This window comes from Herpailurus yagouaroundi, unplaced genomic scaffold (assembly GCF_014898765.1).
Source record: "Herpailurus yagouaroundi ecotype Mexico unplaced genomic scaffold, PumYag 100, whole genome shotgun sequence".
Lineage (NCBI taxonomy): Eukaryota > Metazoa > Chordata > Mammalia > Carnivora > Felidae > Herpailurus > Herpailurus yagouaroundi.
Window position 1 is genome coordinate 59935966 of NW_024412391.1, and position 18997 is coordinate 59954962.

Here is an 18997-nt window from a genome sequence, read left to right on the forward strand (position 1 = left end):
AGCCCAAGAGAAAAATAGACCAAGGACAAAAAAGTAATTAAACTGCTAATAAACACAATTATTTTTTAATGAGCAAGCTCAACTCACTGGTGTATAAATAAAATACAATTTTTATTTTTCCAAAAGCTGCTGTGAACTGTACCATCTTGATCACCTTCCCCTTTCCTTGTCACCCACTCCTACATGTTCATAGTTGGGCTAACTTGGCAATATCTCAACCTAATTCCACAAGTTCTCAGTCATTAAAATAATCTCATTCTAGTTCTTACATTTTGGTCGTGTTCATTTATAAAATTTCCGTCTCCTCTGTGATGAAAATCTTAATTTATAAAACTTCAATGTCCAAGGGCCAGTTCGACCTGCCCCTCCCCCTCCAGCACAGGCTGAGGGGAGGCTGGGAATGAGGAAGGGGGGGCTCTGCTGTCTCACACGCCAGGCCTGTCGGGGAGAGGGCTTCTGCTTTTAGGTTGAAAGGAGGAATGCTTCTGCCTGGGGCAAGGTTGTCCCTTTCTCTATAAAGTTGCCACCTTATTCTCTACTACTAATTGGCTTTGACTTCCATAAATGGGGAAGAGGGCTGGAGCCAGCTCTCCAGCAACTATAATTTGATTCTTCTAAGGAGACCCCTGTCAGAGCCTTCCTCTACAAAGTGAGAGCTCAGGGAGGTCTAGGTAAGGCCGGACCTCTTTCTCACGCACTCACCTTTACATCAGCCTTGAAAGAGGACTTTAGCTGCCTCTATTTTAGCCTCAAACTTTCCGGTTGTGTTCTTCTTTCTAGCTTGTCTCTAGGCTCAGGTGGAATACCCAATAGGCGTAAGATCCCCTGATCAGGAACTAGCCCCTCAAGCAATAAGGACTACCTTAAGCCAGCAAGACCCCACCCGTGACTGACTCCAAGACAACGATGGATTTGACCTTCACTGCCTACCTGCACGGACGCACCCACCTTTGCCCCACATTTTCCTTATATACACGTGGAAGTACTTTTGTCACTTTGGAGACAGTCTTTGGGGTGTTAGTCCTGTCTTTCTAGTGCTGGCCTCACTGAAATAAATTCCTTTCTCATTTCAACACCACTTGTCTCTCTGCCTCTGGATTTTGTCAGCAGCCAGCAGCCAAACCTGGTCTGTTTGGAACCCAGGTGCTCTTGCACCTGGCCCCTGGCTCCAGCCTCAGGGACAGACAGGAGGTCTGCGAAGGTCAGGGAAGCCTGAGAAGGCCTCCCACTCTGCATCCTCCTCCTCCCATCCCAAGGCAACTTCGGAGATGGAACATTGGGAAATCCTATCCACTGCGGTGAAGATATTTTTAATAATTTTTATTTTGAAACCTAGTTCTTAAAAGCTTGAAATCAAGAATAAAATGTATTAACTATTTATTTGCAGTCAGGAAGTGGGGTAGGTACGTTCTGGGGAGGGGGAAGCTACCCCCTCCCCCCACATCCTTCCCATGTCAGCAGCTGGGCCGCTCCCTACTCCAGAGGCAGAAAAACCCTAAAATGAAACCGCTCTTTTCATTGACTGGTCAGTAGCCTTGAAAGCAATTCTCTGATTGTAACCTGCTTTCTCTCCTACCTCTATCAAAAATCTTTCTAGTGAGAAACCCACTATACTCCCAAAGCCTCGAGCCCTGTGTTTGTATTTAGAGAAGAATATACCTGTACGCTGACATAAACCTCAGTTTACAAAGTTAAGTATATGAGAAATCTCATCTCTGTTTTAAAACTATATTAATTTAGTTTTCATTGAGTCCCCACGAAGCTAACCTGGCAGTAAATTCAAGCCTGGCCCTTTTCTTCCATTCTGGTCTTAGGCCACAGTAGTCTTTTTGGAGCTTCTGTCTCTCTCCCCATGATGGCCTTACCCCCTCCCCTCAAGCCCTAATCTCCTCAACTGGTAAAATGCTTCTAGGAAGGGGAGCCAGGGTGGCTCTGTCGGTTAAGCATCAGACTCTTGATATCAGCTCAGGTCATGATCTCACAATTTGTGGGTTCAAGCTCCACATCACACTCTGAGTTGACAGCACAGAGCCTGCTTGGGATGCTCTCTCTGCCCCACCCTCTCCCACCTCAAGATAAATAAATAAATTAATTAAAAAAAAAAAAAAGAAAAAAGAGCTTCAGAGAAAACAAACCCAAAAAGTCTCTAAGCTTCCACAGACTTTCTCCACCCTTCTTCCTTGGAGAAAATGATAACACCTTGTTATGAGCAGAGACGGAGGTGGAGACGATTAAAAAAAAAAAAAAGAAGAAGGAAAGTATGGGGAAAATAACAGTCGATTCACCAAAATATTTCCAACCAATTCTTGGTCTTGTGCTCTGTTCACTCAGTGCTCAAATCACTCTGACCTGTAAGGTGCCCCTCACAATGTGACATCAAGCACATCCCCTAGGAAGTATGGTGTACTGGCATGGGATTTTATTTAAGGTGGAATTAGATGCCAATCTCACTATAAATAAAGCTCCAAGCAGGATGGTAAGAAGTAAAGAAGACCCATTGTAAATAATCCCTCTTTACTTCTGAGGTCTGTGAATTACTCCACTAATTCATCTACTTTGAAATTTTCTCTTTGGTTGGATGCACAGGCATTTAATAGTAAAATAATTAGACATGAGTAGATTGTCTAGGTGCACAGTTAATGGAGTTTAAATGCTTCTTTCACATTCTCTCTTCAGCTTGCTTGACTAGCTGACATTATTAGCTCAGGCTGGGACTTATTTATGAATAGGCAAGTGATAGCATCATCTGTTTGTGTGATCTAAGGGTTCAAAAGTTTCACCCCAAAGAAACAAATTCTCTATCTACCATCATTGCTATTTGAAATTCTGCTAGTTAACCATTTATTTCTTCGTAATAAGCAATGTCTCTGGGATAGCTAATGTGTCCTTTAAAATGCAGTTATTAACCTTGGGAAAGAGAACACTTTTATGTGATGTGATTTTATCTGATTGCTTTTAATTTAGAAGGAGCAGCTAATACCCTGACTCCACTGGTGTCCTGGGAAATGTAGACAGTGATTACTGGCAAAATGGTGTGTAACTAATATGGCCCCTGTCTTGGCGTGCCTGAGGTTAACAAATAGGGCCACTTTTTTTTTTTTTTAAAGTACCCATAACTTGGAGACTTAGAATCTTCATCCCTTAGATTCTAGAAATTACTTTTTTTTTTTCCAGCCTTGATCCCGGAGGAGGATGACTTAAATTAGAGCCCTCCAGCTGACTCACAGTGAAAATGTAGGGTGACTGGAGTGACTGGGTGGCTCAGTCAGTTAAGTGTCCAACTTTGGCTCAGGTCATGGATCTCACAGTTGGTGGGTTTGAGACCCGAGTCGGGCTCTGTGCTGACAGCTCAAGGCCTGGAGCCTGCTTCGGATTCTGTGTCTTCCTCTCTCTGTTCCCCTCCCCTGCTAGTGTTCTCTCTCTCTCTCTCTCTCTCTGAAAAATAAATAAATAAACTTAAAAAAAATGTAGTGTGAGTAAAAATACTCTATGGTCTTAAGCCACTGAAATTTTTTATTTGTTTGTCACTGGGACATATTCTAATTTATTCTTTTTTTTTTTTTTTCCTCCTGAGTTTCCTTCCCAAAGGAATTTTTGGAAGTCACTGAGGATTGCTTACATTGTCCACAGATTCTGGCTGTTGCTTGCCACCTCTGCTGTGCTCTAAACGGCACTGCACCAGGACTCGGGAGTCACCTCTTGATATCTTGCAGGTTCTGCTGTTCTGCTTCTGTGGCATGCTTCTTCTGCTCCTCTCTCTTCTTCTTTTTCTTCTTCTTCACCACTTTCCTTCATGCCCCTTTGGTAGCTCTCCAAGATACAGCTAAAAGAAAGATGAAGACTTCAAAATATTTACTGAAGACTGAGGACAACAGAAAGGAAGTAGTGTCCAAAAAAAGAAAAGTTAAAACTGTATGCAGGGTATTGCTCTTAGGGTGTGAGAACATACAGCCTTTCACAAGGGATATCCTCCTAATGACTGTCTCTCTCCTCAGCTTCCTCCACTGTTAAAGTCACAATTTTATTTCCCACCAAGAAAAGGACCATTCACCATGTCCAATACACTCCTGGACCCCATTATCAACATAAAATCATCTCCAGAAGTTCAACCCTCCCTTCTTTAAGAGAATCTGCCAAATTATTAAACATAGCTGTTCAGCAACTCATCTCTTAGATGACATGGACCAATTTGTAGAAAGACACAAATTATCCACTCTGACACAAGAAGAAACAGAAAATCTGAATAGACCTACAACAAGCAAAAAAAAGTTAAATTAGCAATAAAAATTTTTTCCACAAAGAAAAGCCTCTAGGCTCATTTGGCTATACTGGTGAATTCTATTAACTATTTAAGGAAGAAATAATACAAATACCAACAAATTCTTAGAAAGTAGAGGAGGACAGAACACTCCCCAATTCATTTTTTCAGGCCAGTATTAGCCTGATACCAAAGCCAGGTTAAAAGCATCACAAGAGAAGAAAACTAGGCTCACAAATACAGATGCAAAAATCTTTGATAAATTATTAACAAAACAAATGCAGGAAACTATAAAAAGAATTATGCACCATAAACAAATGAGATGTATCCCAGAATGTAAGGTTGGTTTGACACAAAAAAATAATTAATGTAATACCTATATAAATAGAAGAAAAGAGGGGGAAAAAAGACTATCCCAATGAAGCAGAAAAATCACTTGATAAATTCCAATACTCATTCATGATTAAAAACTTTTAACATACCAGTAATAGAAAGAAACCTATATAGAAACCTTATAGAAAGGGCTTCTATAAAAACCTACAGCTAAGATATTCTTAATGTGAAAATTCGAATGCTTTTTCCTAAGATTAGGAAGACAAAGGTCCACTTCAACCATATGTGGTAGTTGGTTTTATATGTCAACTTGGCTGGGTCACAGGGTGCCAAGATTAAACATTATTTTGGGGTGTGTCTGCGAGGGTCTTTCCAGAAGAAATTAGCATTTGAATTGGTGGACTCAGTGAAGTATATTGCATCCCCCCCCAACAAAGTGGGTGGGCATCATCTCATCTGTTAGGGACCTGAATAGAACAAAAAGTGGAGGATGTGAGAATTCATTTACTTCCTGCCTACCTGCTTGAGCTGGGACCTTAGTCTCCTGCCCTGGAGTTGGGATTGACACCATCAGCTCCTCTAGTCCTCAGGCCTTTGGACTCAGGAATTACATTTCTGGTTTTCCTGGGTTTCCACCTTGCAGATGGCAGATTGTGGGACTTCTCAGCCTCCATAGTCATGTGAAGCAATTTTTCATAATAAATGATCTTTCTATATCTACATCATTTATCTATATCATCTGTCTCTCTTATCTGTATATCAGCTATCTATATATCTTCTTTCTATATGTACCCATATGTACATCCTATAGATTCTGCTTCTTTAAAGAACCTTGGCTCGCACATCACTTCTATTTATTTTTTTAACAGTTTTATTAATAATTTATTTTCTAATTTACATCCAAGTTAGTTAGCATATGGTACAGCAATGATTTCAGGAATAGATTCTTTAATGCCTCTTACCCATTTAGTCCATCCCCCCACTTCTATTTATTATTGTACTAGAGGTTCTAGCCAGTGCAACAAGGCAAGAAAAATCATGTAAGGGGCATGTTAAAGCATACAGATTGGAAAAGTAGAGATAAATTGTAAATATTTGCAGATGATGCACTCTTTTGTGTAGAAAACCACAAGGAACCTACAAAATCTGTTACACCTATTAAGTGAGCTTAGCACTGTCATAGGATTACAAGATGAGTGTGCAAAAATCAATTGTATTTCTATTTACTAGCAACCAACAGTCTGAAAATGAAATGAAGAAAACAAACATATTCATAATGATATCAAAAGGAATAAAAGCCCTAGGAATATTTAACAAAAGAAATGCAAGACTTATCTAATGAAAACATAACATTGATGAAAAAACTTTAAAAGATCTATATAAATGGAAAGATATACCATGCTTATGGAATAGAAGACTCCATATTGTGAGGATTGCATTTCTCCTCAAATTGATCTGTACATTCAAAACAATCCCAGTCATAATCCCAACAAAGTTTGTTTGTTTGCTTGTTTGTTTTTTAAAGATATTTTTAATGTTCATTTACTTTTGAGAGAGAGAGTGCAAGCAGGGGAGAGGAAGAGAGGGAGGGACAGCAGATCCAAAGTGGGCTCTTCGCTGACAGCTGAGACTGATGTGGAGCTTGAACTCGATCCCACAAGATCATGACTTGAGCTGAAGTCAGACACTTAACTGACTAAGACACCCAGGTACCCCTGTTTGTTTGTTTTTTTATAAATTGACAAGCCAATTCTAAATTATATGTGCAAATGAAAAGGACCTAGAATAGCCAAAATATATTTTTTAAAAAGAATAAATTTCAAACTTAATGTAAAGCTACAGTAATCAAGGCAATGTGGTATTGGCGTAAGTATGGGCATGTAGATTAAATAAATATAATAGTTCAGAAATAAGCCCACACATTTATGATAACTTAATAATTGATAAAGCTGCCAAGGTTGAAAAGATAATATTTTTAGCTCTCTGTGCTGCATGGTTGGACATACATATGCAAAAACAAAAAAGAGCCAAACCCAAGACCTTTACCACACACTATACATAAAAATTAACTCACTATGAATTATAGACCTAAATGTAAGAGCCAGATCTAGCCAAACCTGGAACAAAAGAGAGAAAAACCTTCATGATCTTGGGATAGACAAAGAGTTCTTAGATTTCTTAGATACTAAAAACATGATCCATAAAAGAAAAAAAAACTGATTAATTAAATTCCATTAATATGGAAAACTTGTTTTTTAAAGGATACCATTAAGAGAATGAAATTACAGACAAGCCTGGGAAAGCTATTTATAAACCATTTGTCTGATTGAGGACTTGCTTCTAGTATAAAGAATTTTATAGTTGTATAATAAGATGATCTAACTTTAAAAACTAACAAAATATTGAAAAAGATATTTCACCAAGAAAAGTATACATATGGATAATAGTCATTAGGTAATGCAAATTAAAATCAGGAGATATCACTTCACACTTTTTAGATTTGCTAGAGTAAAAAGAATTTTCAATATTGTGAGGACGTGGAGAAATTGGAACTGTTTAGAATATAAAATTGTATAGCCACTTTGGAAAATAGTCTGATAGTTTCTTAAAAAGTTAAACATAGGGGCGCCTGGGTGGCGCAGTCGGTTAAGCGTCCGACTTCAGCCAGGTCACGATCTCGCGGTCCGTGAGTTCGAGCCCCGCGTCAGGCTCTGGGCTGATGGCTCAGAGCCTGGAGCCTGTTTCAGATTCTGTGTCTCCCTCTCTCTCTGCCCCTCCCCCGTTCATGCTCTGTCTCCCTCTGTCGCAAAAATAAATAAATATTGAAAAAAAAAATTAAAAAAAAAAAAGCTAAACATAGACATACTATTTGACTCTGCAATTTCATTCCTAGGTATTGACTCAAGGGAAATGAAAACATATGTCTACACAAAGACTTGTACATGAATGTTGATAATGACATTATTCATATTAGCTCCAAACTGGAAGCAATCAAATGTCCGGGCATCTGGTGAATAAATAATCAAATGGTGGTATATCCATGCATGGACATGGAATACCACTCAGCAGTAAAAAGGAACAGACTGCTCAGACTTGTGGCAACACGGATGAAAATCAAAAACATTACAATAAGTAAAAGAAGCCAGACACAAACGTTGCATATTGTGAATTATTCCATTTACCTGGAATTTCTAGAGAAGGCAAAATGATAGCGATGGAAAACAGATGGGAGTGAGAATGGGCCTGACTGCACATGAGCATGAGGAAAATTTTTAGGGTGATGGAAATATTCTAACACTCAGTTGTGATGGTAGCATAACTCTATACATTCAGTAACACTTAGGGATTTTATGGCATCTGTGCTAGTGGGGCATAGTTTGTGGCACTGAACTCTTTGGCCTTAATAGAAGATTCTACCCAGCTGCTCCCCACCTCCCACCCCATCTGGGTCACCTATAAAGCCTCTTACTCGGCAGTGTCATAATGTCACATTGCTCATACTTTCATTAACATTGCTAGCCAGTGCCCTTCAAGGCAAAGAAAGGGAGGCTTCTCTCAGATTCCAACAAGCTGTTGTGGGACAATTTGGGTCTGTTTGGTCAGAGATGGTTTTACTAGCAGTTTAGTCTGAGATTTGTCTTCAGTATCTTTCACTATCTGATAGTGAGGTTCCTGACTTAATGGTTGACTAATGCCTCTACCTGATTGTATGTTTCCATGGACATACTTTAAAAAGAAACGGGCATCTGCCAAGTGACTAGATTGGTGTAGAGGTGTTCCACATAGGGAGCATGTGAAGCCTGACACCACTCCTGAGAGCTGCTAGCAATGGTCCCAAATCCAGGTTGTCTCCAGGGGGCATTTGCACCTCCCCAGTTAAGTGTCACTCCCTCTGTTTCCTCGATTCTTTTCCCTTCTTAGACATATCTTGTGAACTCTAGGATTAATCTCTTATTTTACCCACCTTTTCCTTTCTATTTTCATTCCTTTGTCTGTTTCTCCTTCTATCCTGAGGATTTCCTGAATCCCCTCAACTTCCAACCTCCTTGATATTTTGAACTACAGAGGAATATATAGAAGGTTTTTTCTTTTTCCTTTTCATTGAATCCTCCTTGAGACATATATCAGCATTCAATGGAAACTTCTTCTGTATCTCAATTATTTCTAATGCAGCAAGAGGAACAATTATTAACGTATGATCAATGTATTGACTAATTATCTTGGTGAAGAATGGAACAAAAGAAGAAAAAAGACTAGGAGTGAAAATACTTGTTAAACAACAACTGCATTCTCCCAAGCCGGAGGGAATGAATGCTAAAACAAACATTAGCAACCTCTCAGAGGGGGAGGATTCAGGAACTCAGGAATAGGGAAGAGGAAAAAAATAGCAATTACCACCATCAAAACAAGAAAGTCAGCACGTAGCATTCTGGGTGAGGGAAGAAGATGGGAGTAGTAAGATACGGGCTTAATGGCAGATTTTGTTTTAAGTTTGTGCAGTTTGAATGACCATGAGGACTTTAGGGAAGAGCTGTCTTATGGGCAAATGAAATGAAAATCTGAGTCATAAGAAGGGTATATGCTGACTCACTTGTGGATAAATCAAAAACACATAAACACATGAACAGAGCCTAATGAGGGAAAAGGGAAAAAGGGACAATAACAATAAAAGGATCAGAACACAGACGGCAAGAAATAACTGCAAGTGAGTGAAGAGGCTGTGAATTATCCTTTCAGTAAGTATGATGAGGAAAAGAAAGTGCATTGGTATAAAGCTCACTAGGATAGAAAAGTCAAAGAGCATTACATTAGAAAAAGGAGAACTTAGGGGTGCCTGAGTGGTTCAGTCGGTAAAGCGTCAGACTCTGGGTTTCCATTCAGGTCATGATCTCACAGTTCATGGGTTCAAGCACTGAATCGGGCTCTAGGCTGACAGTGTGGAGCTGACTTGGGATTCTCTCTCTCCCTCTCTCTCTCAAAACAAACAAACATTTAAAAAAAAAAGAAAAAGGAGAACTCAATTGTATAAATAGTAGAGGAAAAGAAGCAATGAAGAGGGAGAGACTGAACATACAAAAAAGATAAAGAAGACTAAAAGGATGTTATAAAATCAAGGGCATAGACCAAAGACTTATTCTTACAAAGAAACTTCTTACAAAGAAGTTTCACCTCTTTCTTCCAAGAAAGATGAGTGAAGATAGGGTAAAGGTAGAGTGTGGGACATTTTCTGCAAGGTCTGTCTACATAAGCAATTGAATTGAAAAATGTCTCACAAAATTAATGCATCCATGTAACATATCATTATTAATCTATCAGTGAAGATTTAGAATAATGGTAGAGAAGTATTTATCCATTTGTTATCCAATCAGTGCACATGAAGATTCTTTGTAATATCTCTCCCTGCTCAGACCCAGGAACCGTCTCTTTGTGCTTTTTACTGTCAAATGCACCTTTCTTGGCCAAATTCTTACAATGCTATGGCTCTTCAGAACCTCTTGGTATTGAAACAATATAGCTATTCTTGCCTTTGTACTTCCCTGATACCACTGATTTAATGATGTTTGCATCATTATTCATAATGTAGCATCATCCATCATGCTGTCCATGAATACTGTTTTTCAATGGCTCTCTCAAAGGTTGTTATCATGCTTTGTTGATGATAACCACAAATGCAAGTCTCACCCAGAGTATGAGGGAAAATGTGAATGATACCTCATTTTCTGGTCATGTTAAGTTTATCATTTGTAATTTTACAACATAAATGTAGAACAACAGGTCTTCCAACCATGTCTTCTCTTGAACTTTTTAGGCTGTGCTCACTGTATTTCTAGAACATGATCACTTTCAGTGTTCACTTCACCATTTCCTTCCATACACTACCACCAACAAGTAGAAGAGAAGAAGGACCTGTGGGCAAAGCTGGAAGGGCAGTCGCATTCATACAAAAATGTCCTTCACTTACCTGATCAACCCAGGAGAGTATGGTGTTACCACATTAATGGAAGACAAGAAAGGACCTTGATCAAAAGGACTCATTGGTCAGGTGGGGCAATAACCTCAGGAGCTCTCAGAGGAGACAGTTGTAGCCATCCCAAGAGCTGACTAGCATAGGGTGCCAAGCCTGTGGAGGGGACAGGGTGACTACCGTGGGTTCAGTGGTAGAAACACATAGGAAAAGAACACCTACCATTACCACCACCTTCAGGTTTATAGCCTGGAGGCAAAATCACAGTCAAAACACTGATGGGCAGGAGCCTACATGTGGGCTCATACAAGGGGCTCAAGGCCAATGGAATTTCATAACCCCATGTGCTCCAGTTGTCCACTATGCCTCTGTCAAGGCAAATGACTGGAAATAAAGATTGGAGTAAAAGATGCTACAAACCTCTCATTATTTTCCCCAGCACAATAATATAAATCTCTTGCCTTACATAAGGCATTATATAGACAGCGTTCATTCTTTTTTTTTTTTTTAAATGAAAACATTAAAAACAAGCAAGGACTATTTCTAAACAAAGAGGGAGTTTTGATAGGAAATTTGCAGCTTGACATCTCCTGTCTTTTGCAGAAATACAATTATGTCTAACAGGTGCTACACTGATCTTCTACCTTAAGAACCAGAGACAATAATGAAAGTCTGCTAATGCCACCTATCTCCCAGAGAAAAGGAAGCATGGCCGAAAGTAGGGTCAAGGGGTCTTCAACTCTATATGGGGATCTTTCCCAAGGCTCCTCATAAAAGGTATGCAAAGACAATGTAAGATATTCCTACAAGTTGGCAGATTTTGCTAAGAGTTGTTTTAACAGAGTAAGTAGGATGAGTAAAAATAGTGCTTCCCTGGAGGGGTGACATACTAAGGTTTGAGCAAAACTAGAGTTTCAGGGAGTGGAAAGAGAGAAAAGCATTAACAGGGATTGACCATAAGCAGAGATCTGATTGGAAGAACCATTTCTAAACCACGTCCAGCATCAGACCTTAAACATTTTTAAAAATAAGTTTCCTGGGGTGCCTGGGTGGCTCAGTCGGTTGAGCTTCCAACTTCAGCTCAGGTCATGATCTCACAGCTCATGGGTTTGAGCCCCGCATCGGGCTCTGTGCTGATAGCTTGGAGCCTGGAGCCTGCTTCAGATTCTGTGTCTCCCTCTCTCTCTGCCCCTAATCCACTCGCATTCTGTCTCTGTCTCTCTCAAAAATAAATTTAAAAAACATTAAAAAAAATATTTAAAAATAAGTTTCCATCCTAAATCTCTGCAGTGCATAGGTATAACTTTCACATTCATGAAAACAAGTTACATACAGCACACAAGAAAGCAGATCATATCTAGGTAAGTGGCAAAGCTAAGCTCTAGTCAACTCTGTCAGCAATTTAGTCTCTGATAATGTTCCCAAATTAAGAATCAAATTTTTTGAACAAATATTCAGGGCTATCATCATAAATATAGAATCATGTCAAAATGATTTATTCATTAAGGCAAACATTAATTTCACACACAACAAAGCATTTGTTAGGAATGGAGAGTCTTAGTCTGTCTACTCTGTGCTAAGAGCACATCCACCTTAGAAGTACATGCTGTTTGGGCAGGAAAGAGAAAATCCTGCACACACTCATTCATGGTCTTGGCTTTAAATTGCTTTCTTCCTCATTCTTGTCACCTGGATCCATCAAACTTTCAAGCCCTTAGGCCATGGACATTTCTTCTTTCTTTCCTCTACCTCACTTGACATGACTGTTGGCGCTATTCAATTATCTGGGTAAGACCATTAGTTCTCCTTAAGACAGTAACTACCTCTGGCTATGCCAGCTAAACATGCCTTCAAGGTCAGCCTAGAACAGTTCTGCCTCGATGCTGGCCAGTGTGAGCAGCACTGCCACTGGGCTCACCTAGGAATAAGAGCAGGTCTCAACAGGAATCAATATACCTTCTGTTTGAAGAAACTATCCCTTGGGAAATGTAAGTGGGAAAATAATTTATATAAAAAATACTGCTCTGATAAACAAAGACAATAACAAAAATATTCCTTGGGTGGGACTAGCCTGGGCAGTGTGTGACTTTTTCTAAAGTCCTTTCTAGCAGAGTTAATTTAAAAGCCACCTGGTTGGTGTTGGAGAGGTCACACCAGCAAACACCTATCCAGGCTCAGGCCTCCTTCTACAGGATGCTGCTCAGTCTACAGCCTTGGTGCCTACATAGCCACAATCGGATGACATCACCCTGACTCTCTTGGCCATGGTTGATTGGGCAAAGACTGAGCATCCCATCCCATCTAAGGTGGCCACATTCGGAGGTTGGCCTGGCACCAAAAGATAGGCTGAATGTATTCATATCCTACGGCTTCTTTAACAACTTACCATAAACTGAGTTTCTTAAAATAATAGGTGGTTATTCTCTTGCTGTTCTGACGCTGGATGTCTGAAATCAAACTCCAAAGGCTGTAGGGAAGATTCCTCCCTTGCCTCTTGTAATTTCTGATGGTTGCCAACAACCCTTGCTCCTTTGGCTTCTAGATGCATCACTCTGGTCCCTGCCTCTGTTGTCACATGGTGTTCCCCCTGTCTGCCTTTTTTTCCTGTGTCCAAATATGACCTGTTCTTGTAAGGACCCCAGTCATACTGGATTTAGGGCCCACCATAATCAGTATGACCTCTTAACTTGATTATATCTGCAAAGATCCTATTTCCAAATAAGGGGACATTCACAAGTACTGGGGTTAGGACCTGAGTATATCCTTTTGGGGGACACAGTTCAATCCCCAAACACTGAGTCAATCAAAGTCCTTGCCTTGGGACTATGAATGAAGAGACACATGGAACTAACCAGCAGGTAGTGGAGTTCACAGCAAAACGATGTGGTGAGCTGGAATCAGGGCCAAGATAACTGAAAGCCATGTGCAAGCAGGAGTTATCTGGGAGCAGAAAAGCTGGGTGAAAGCCAAGGAAGCTGGAAGGAGAGAGAAGAGCCTGGAGCCGCCACAGGGATGGAAGTGGCACTCCCAGGGTGGTCAAGGTGGCCCTGAAGTTGCCCTGCATTCTTGACTTTTAACTCCAGAACCTCTCTGGCTGCATATTAACCACCCCCTGTTCTTAAGGTAGCCATTTTAACAATTTGTTCCATGAAACTATAAGAGTTAAGGTAAAAGAGTCCAAGGCTAATCTTCTTTTTAGTGGTAAGAAAACAAGCCCAGAGAGATGTGGTAAGGCCTTCTAAGGTCAGTTCCTCCAGATGCTTCAGATTCCTGGGGGTTGGGGGAGGGCTGGCGGCCAGGCAAAGGAAGGCTTTCCTTGAGCACTTCTCTGGAAGAGTAATAGTTACCCACAGGCTACCAGAAACAAGTTATTTGTCTTCTAAGATAACCAGGCCTGCCCAGGAGGCACAATAGTGGCACAATGGCTGCCTTTCTATTTCTATCCTGGATTCCTAGATTCCTGGCCAATCCCAGGGCAATAGGCTAGGATGTACTGCCTGCTGTTTGCCTTGACCATCAATCTCCCAAACGGAGAAGCTGGCACAGGGCCTGGAATAAGCCAGAAATGACTTGATCAATTGCCCTTTTCACTTTCAACCTGGGATTCCCCAGACCCAGTCTCTCCTGCGGCTGGCGCAGAACAGACCATTGCATAATTTCCTATCACTAGTGGAAATACAATGATCAGAGCCTGAGAGAGAGAGAGAGAGAGAGAGAGAGAGAAAAGAGAAGAAGCAGTTTATTCTGGGATTATACTATGCTCTACCCACTTGTTCCCAGCTTTCTGCTACCCCCAACAAAAAATTCTGTGTAAGTGCAAAATAACTTGTCATTCCAGAAAGAATAGAATAGATACTTATTAAGAATTTCCTTATAAAGCTTTCAACTGAATATCAGAATGACTGATAAATTCATTTTCATTTAAATTTACATACCAGGTAAGAGAAATCCAATTTGGAAGTCAGGTGGCTCCAGTTCTGTTGCTCTGATGAGCCAGGGAGTTCTGAGCAAGGCTTTGAGCTGGCAAGTGAGAATGTGATGTAGGAGATCTTGGCGGCCTCTCATTCATTTACTGATCTGCCTCCCCCAGGACTGACCTGGCTGTGACTCTTATACCCAGAGGTTACAGGGGAGCAAGGGAAACTTACCGGATTTCAGGGCGGACCATCTTCGGGAATGTAAAGGAATTTGCTGCAGATGATCTCATTTAATCTGCAGAACCACATCAAGAAATAGGCTTACCAACTGAGGAACTAGAGAATCAGAGAGATTACTGCAATTTCTGGTACTTGAATTTCTGGTTGAGCAGGAAATATTGGGAGATAAATTATACTCTGAACCTTTTGTTTGTATCAGCCTTTTTCCTTGGGAAGGGGCCAGCAAATTAAAGGAGGTAGTGCAAACTTGAGATACAAAAAGTTAGGTGTCAGTCACAAAATATTTACCAACAGTTTATATTCAAGTCGGAATGTTTATGTGAAGACATTACATCAAAAAAGCCAGATGTGAAATGACAAATATAACATCATCTCTCATAACCCTTCCTAAAGTAGCAAACCTAAGCAAACAAAAATAGAATTGCCTTTCTAAATCTGGAGATAAGCACACCAGAAGTTTAAACAGGGATATGTGCAATCTTTCTGGCTTTTCTATGTTTTCCTATTTTTCTATGATAAACAATTAGTATCTATTTCTATAATGGGAAAAAAAAAAAGCACATTGTAATTATCTTAAGGGACCAATCACCCAGAGTTGTGGTTTTATTTTATTTTTTTTTATTTATATATGAAATTTATTGTCAAATTGGTTTCCATACAACACCCAGTGCTCATCCCAAAAGGTGCCCTCCTCAATACCCATCACCCACCCTCTCCTCCCTCCCACCCCCCATCAACCCTCAGTTTGCTCTCAGTTCTCAACAGTCTCTTATGCTTTGGCTCTCTCCCACTCTAACCTCTTTTTTTTTTTTTTTTCCTTCCCCTCCCCCATGGGTTCCTGTGAAGTTTCTCAGGATCCACATAAGAGTGAAACCATATGGTATCTGTCTTTCTCTGTATGGCTTATTTCACTTAGCATCACACTCTCCAGTTCCATCCACGTTGCTACAAAAGGCCATATTTCATTTTTTCTCATTGCCACGTAGTATTCCATAGTGTATATAAACCACAATTTCTTTATCCATTCATCAGTTGATGGACATTTAGGCTCTTTCCATAATTTGGCTATTGTTGAGAGTGCTGCTATGAACATTGGGGTACAAGTGCCCCTATGCATCAGTACTCCTGTGTCCCTTGGATAAATTCCTAGCAGTGCTATTGCTGGGTCATAGGGTAGGTCTATTTTTAATTTTCTGAGGAACCTCCACACTGCTTTCCAGAGTGGCTGCACCAATTTGCATTCCCACCAACAGTGCAAGAGGGTTCCCGTTTCTCCACATCCTCGCCAGCATCTAGAGTCTCCTGATTTGTTCATTTTGGCCACTCTGACTGGCGTGAGGTGATATCTGAGTGTGGTTTTGATTTGTATTTCCCTGATAAGGAGCGACGCTGAACATCTTTTCATGTGCCTGTTGGCCATCCGGATGTCTTCTTTAGAGAAGTGTCTATTCATGTTTTCTGCCCATTTCTTCACTGGGTTATTTGCTTTTCGTGTGTGGAGTTTGGTGAGCTCTTTATAGATTTTGGAGACTAGCCCTTTGTCCGATATGTCATTTGCAAATATCTTTTCCCATTCCGTTGGTTGCCTTTTAGTTTTGTTGGTGGTTTCCTTTGCTGTGCAGAAGCTTTTTATCTTCATAAGGTCCCAGTAATTCACTTTTGCTTTTAATTCCCTTGCCTTTGGGGATGTGTCGAGTAAGAGATTGCTACGGCTGAGGTCAGAGAGGTCTTTTCCTGCTTTCTCCTCTAAGGTTTTGATGGTTTCCTGTCTCACATTCAGGTCCTTGATCCATTTTGAGTTTATTTTTGTGAATGGTGTGAGAAAGTGGTCTAGTTTCAACCTTCTGCATGTTGCTGTCCAGTTCTCCCAGCACCATTTGTTAAAGAGACTGTCTTTTTTCCATTGGATGTTCTTTCCTGCTTTGTCAAAGATGAGTTGGCCATACGTTTGTGGGTTCTGGGGTTTCTATTCTATTCCATTGGTCTATGTGTCTGTTTTTGTGCCAATACCATGCTGTCTTGATGATGACAGCTTTGTAGTAGAGGCTAAAGTCTGGGATTGTGATGCCTCCTGCTTTGGTCTTCTTCAAAATTACTTTGGCTATTCGGGGCCTTTTGTGGTTCCATATGAATTTTAGGATTGCTTGTTCTAGTTTCGAGAAGAATGCTGGGGCAATTTTGATTGGGATTGCATTGAATGTGTAGATAGCTTTGGGTAGTATTGACATTTTGACAATATTTATTCTTCCAATCCATGAGCAGGGAATGTCTTTCCATTTCTTTAAATCTTCTTCAATTACCTTCATAAGCTTTCTATAGTTTTCAGCATACAGATCCTTTACATCTTTGGTTAGATTTATTCCTAGGTATTTTATGCTTCTTGGTGCAATTGTGAATGGGATCTGTTTCCTTATTTGTCTTTCTGTTCCTTCATTGTTAGTGTATAAGAATGCAACTGATTTCTGTACATTGATTTTGTATCCTGCAACTTTGCTGAATTCATGTATCAGTTCTAGCAGACTTTTGGTGGAGTCTGTCGGATTTTCCATGTATAATATCATGTCATCTGCAAAAAGCGAAAGCTTGACTTCATCTTTGCCAATTTTGATGCCTTTGATTTCCTTTTGTTGTCTGATTGCTGATGCTAGAACTTCCAGCACTATGTTAAACAAGAGCGGTGAGAGTGGGCATCCCTGTCGTGTTCCTGATCTCAGGGAAAAAGCTCTCAGTTTTTCCCCGTTGAGGATGATGTTAGCTGTGGGCTTTTCATAAATGGCTTTTATGATCTTTAAGTATGTTCCTTCTATCCCGACTTTCTCAAGGGTTTTTATTAAGAAAGGGTGCTGGATTTTGTCAAAGGCCTTTTCTGCATCGATTGACAGGATCATATGGTTTTTCTCTTTTTTTGTGTTAATGTGATGTATCACGTTGATTGATTTGCGAATGTTGAACCAGGCCTGCATCCCAGGAATGAATCCCACTTGATCATGGTGAATAATTCTTTTTATATGCCGTTGAATTCGATTTGCTAGTATCTTATTGAGAATTTTGGCATCCGTATTCATCAGGGATATTGGCCTGTAGTTCTCTTTTTTTACTGGGTCTCTGTCTGGTTTAGGAATCAAAGTAATACTGGCTTCATAGAATGATTCTGGAAGTTTTCCTTCCCTTTCTATTTCTTGGAATAGCTTGAGAAGGATAGGTATTATCTCTGCTTTAAACGTCTGGTAGAACTCCCCTGGGAAGCCATCTGGTCCTGGACTCTTATTTGTTGGGAGATTTTTGATAACCGATTCAATTTCTTCGCTGGTGATGGGTCTGTTCAAGCTTTCTATTTCCTCCTGATTGAGTTTTGGAAGAGTGTGGGTGTTCAGGAATTTGTCCATTTCTTCCAGGTTGTCCAATTTGTTGCCATATAATTTTTCATAGTATTCCCTGATAACTGTTTGTATCTCTGAGGGATTGGTTGTAATAATTCCATTTTCATTCATGATTTTATCTATTTGGGTCATCTCCCGTTTCTTTTTGAGAAGCCTGGCTAGAGGTTTGTCAGTTTTGTTTATTTTTTCAAAAAACCAACTCTTGGTTTCGTTGATCTGCTCTACAGTTTTTTTAGATTCTATATTGTTTATTTCTGCTCTGATCTTTATTATTTCTCTTCTTCTGCTGGGTTTAGGCTGCCTTTGCTGTTCTGCTTCTATTTCCTTTAGGTGTGCTGTTAGATTTTGTATTTGGGATTTTTCTTGTTTCTTGAGATAGGCCTGGATTGCAATGTATTTGCCTCTCAGGACTGCCTTCGCTGCGTCCCAAAGCGTTTGGATTGTTGTATTTTCATTTTCGTTTGTTTCCATATATTTTTTAATTTCTTCTCGAATTGCCTGGTTGACCCACTCATTCGTTAGTAGGGTGTTCTTTAACCTCCATGTTTTTGGAGGTTTTCCAGACTTTTTTCTGTGGTTGATTTCAAGCTTCATAGCACTGTGGTCTGAAAGTATGCATGGTATGATTTCAATTCTTGTAAACTTATGAAGGGCTGTTTTGTGACCCAGTATATGATCTATCTTGGAGAATGTTCCATGTGCACTCGAGAAGAAAGTATATTCTGTTGCTTTGGGATGCAGAGTTCTAAATATATCTGTCAAGTCCATCTGATCCAATGTCTCATTCAGGGCCCTTGTTTCTTTATTGACCGTGTGTCTAGATGATCTATCCATTTCTGTAAGTGGGGTGTTAAAGTCCCCTGCAATGACCACATTCTTATCAATAAGGTTGCTTGTGTTTATG

At 40.1% G+C, this 18997-nt stretch overlaps 1 long non-coding RNA gene across 1 annotated transcript; it reads right to left on the reverse strand.

Moving 5' to 3' along the window:
- Positions 1–3562: 3562 nt before the first annotated feature.
- On the reverse strand, positions 3563–14867 carry LOC121028104 (uncharacterized). Its single transcript, XR_005789073.1, has 2 exons — positions 14705–14867; positions 3563–3823 (listed from the first exon to the last, which is right to left on the reverse strand). It is a non-coding gene; the product is annotated as an uncharacterized LOC121028104 (long non-coding RNA).
- Positions 14868–18997: the final 4130 nt, after the last annotated feature.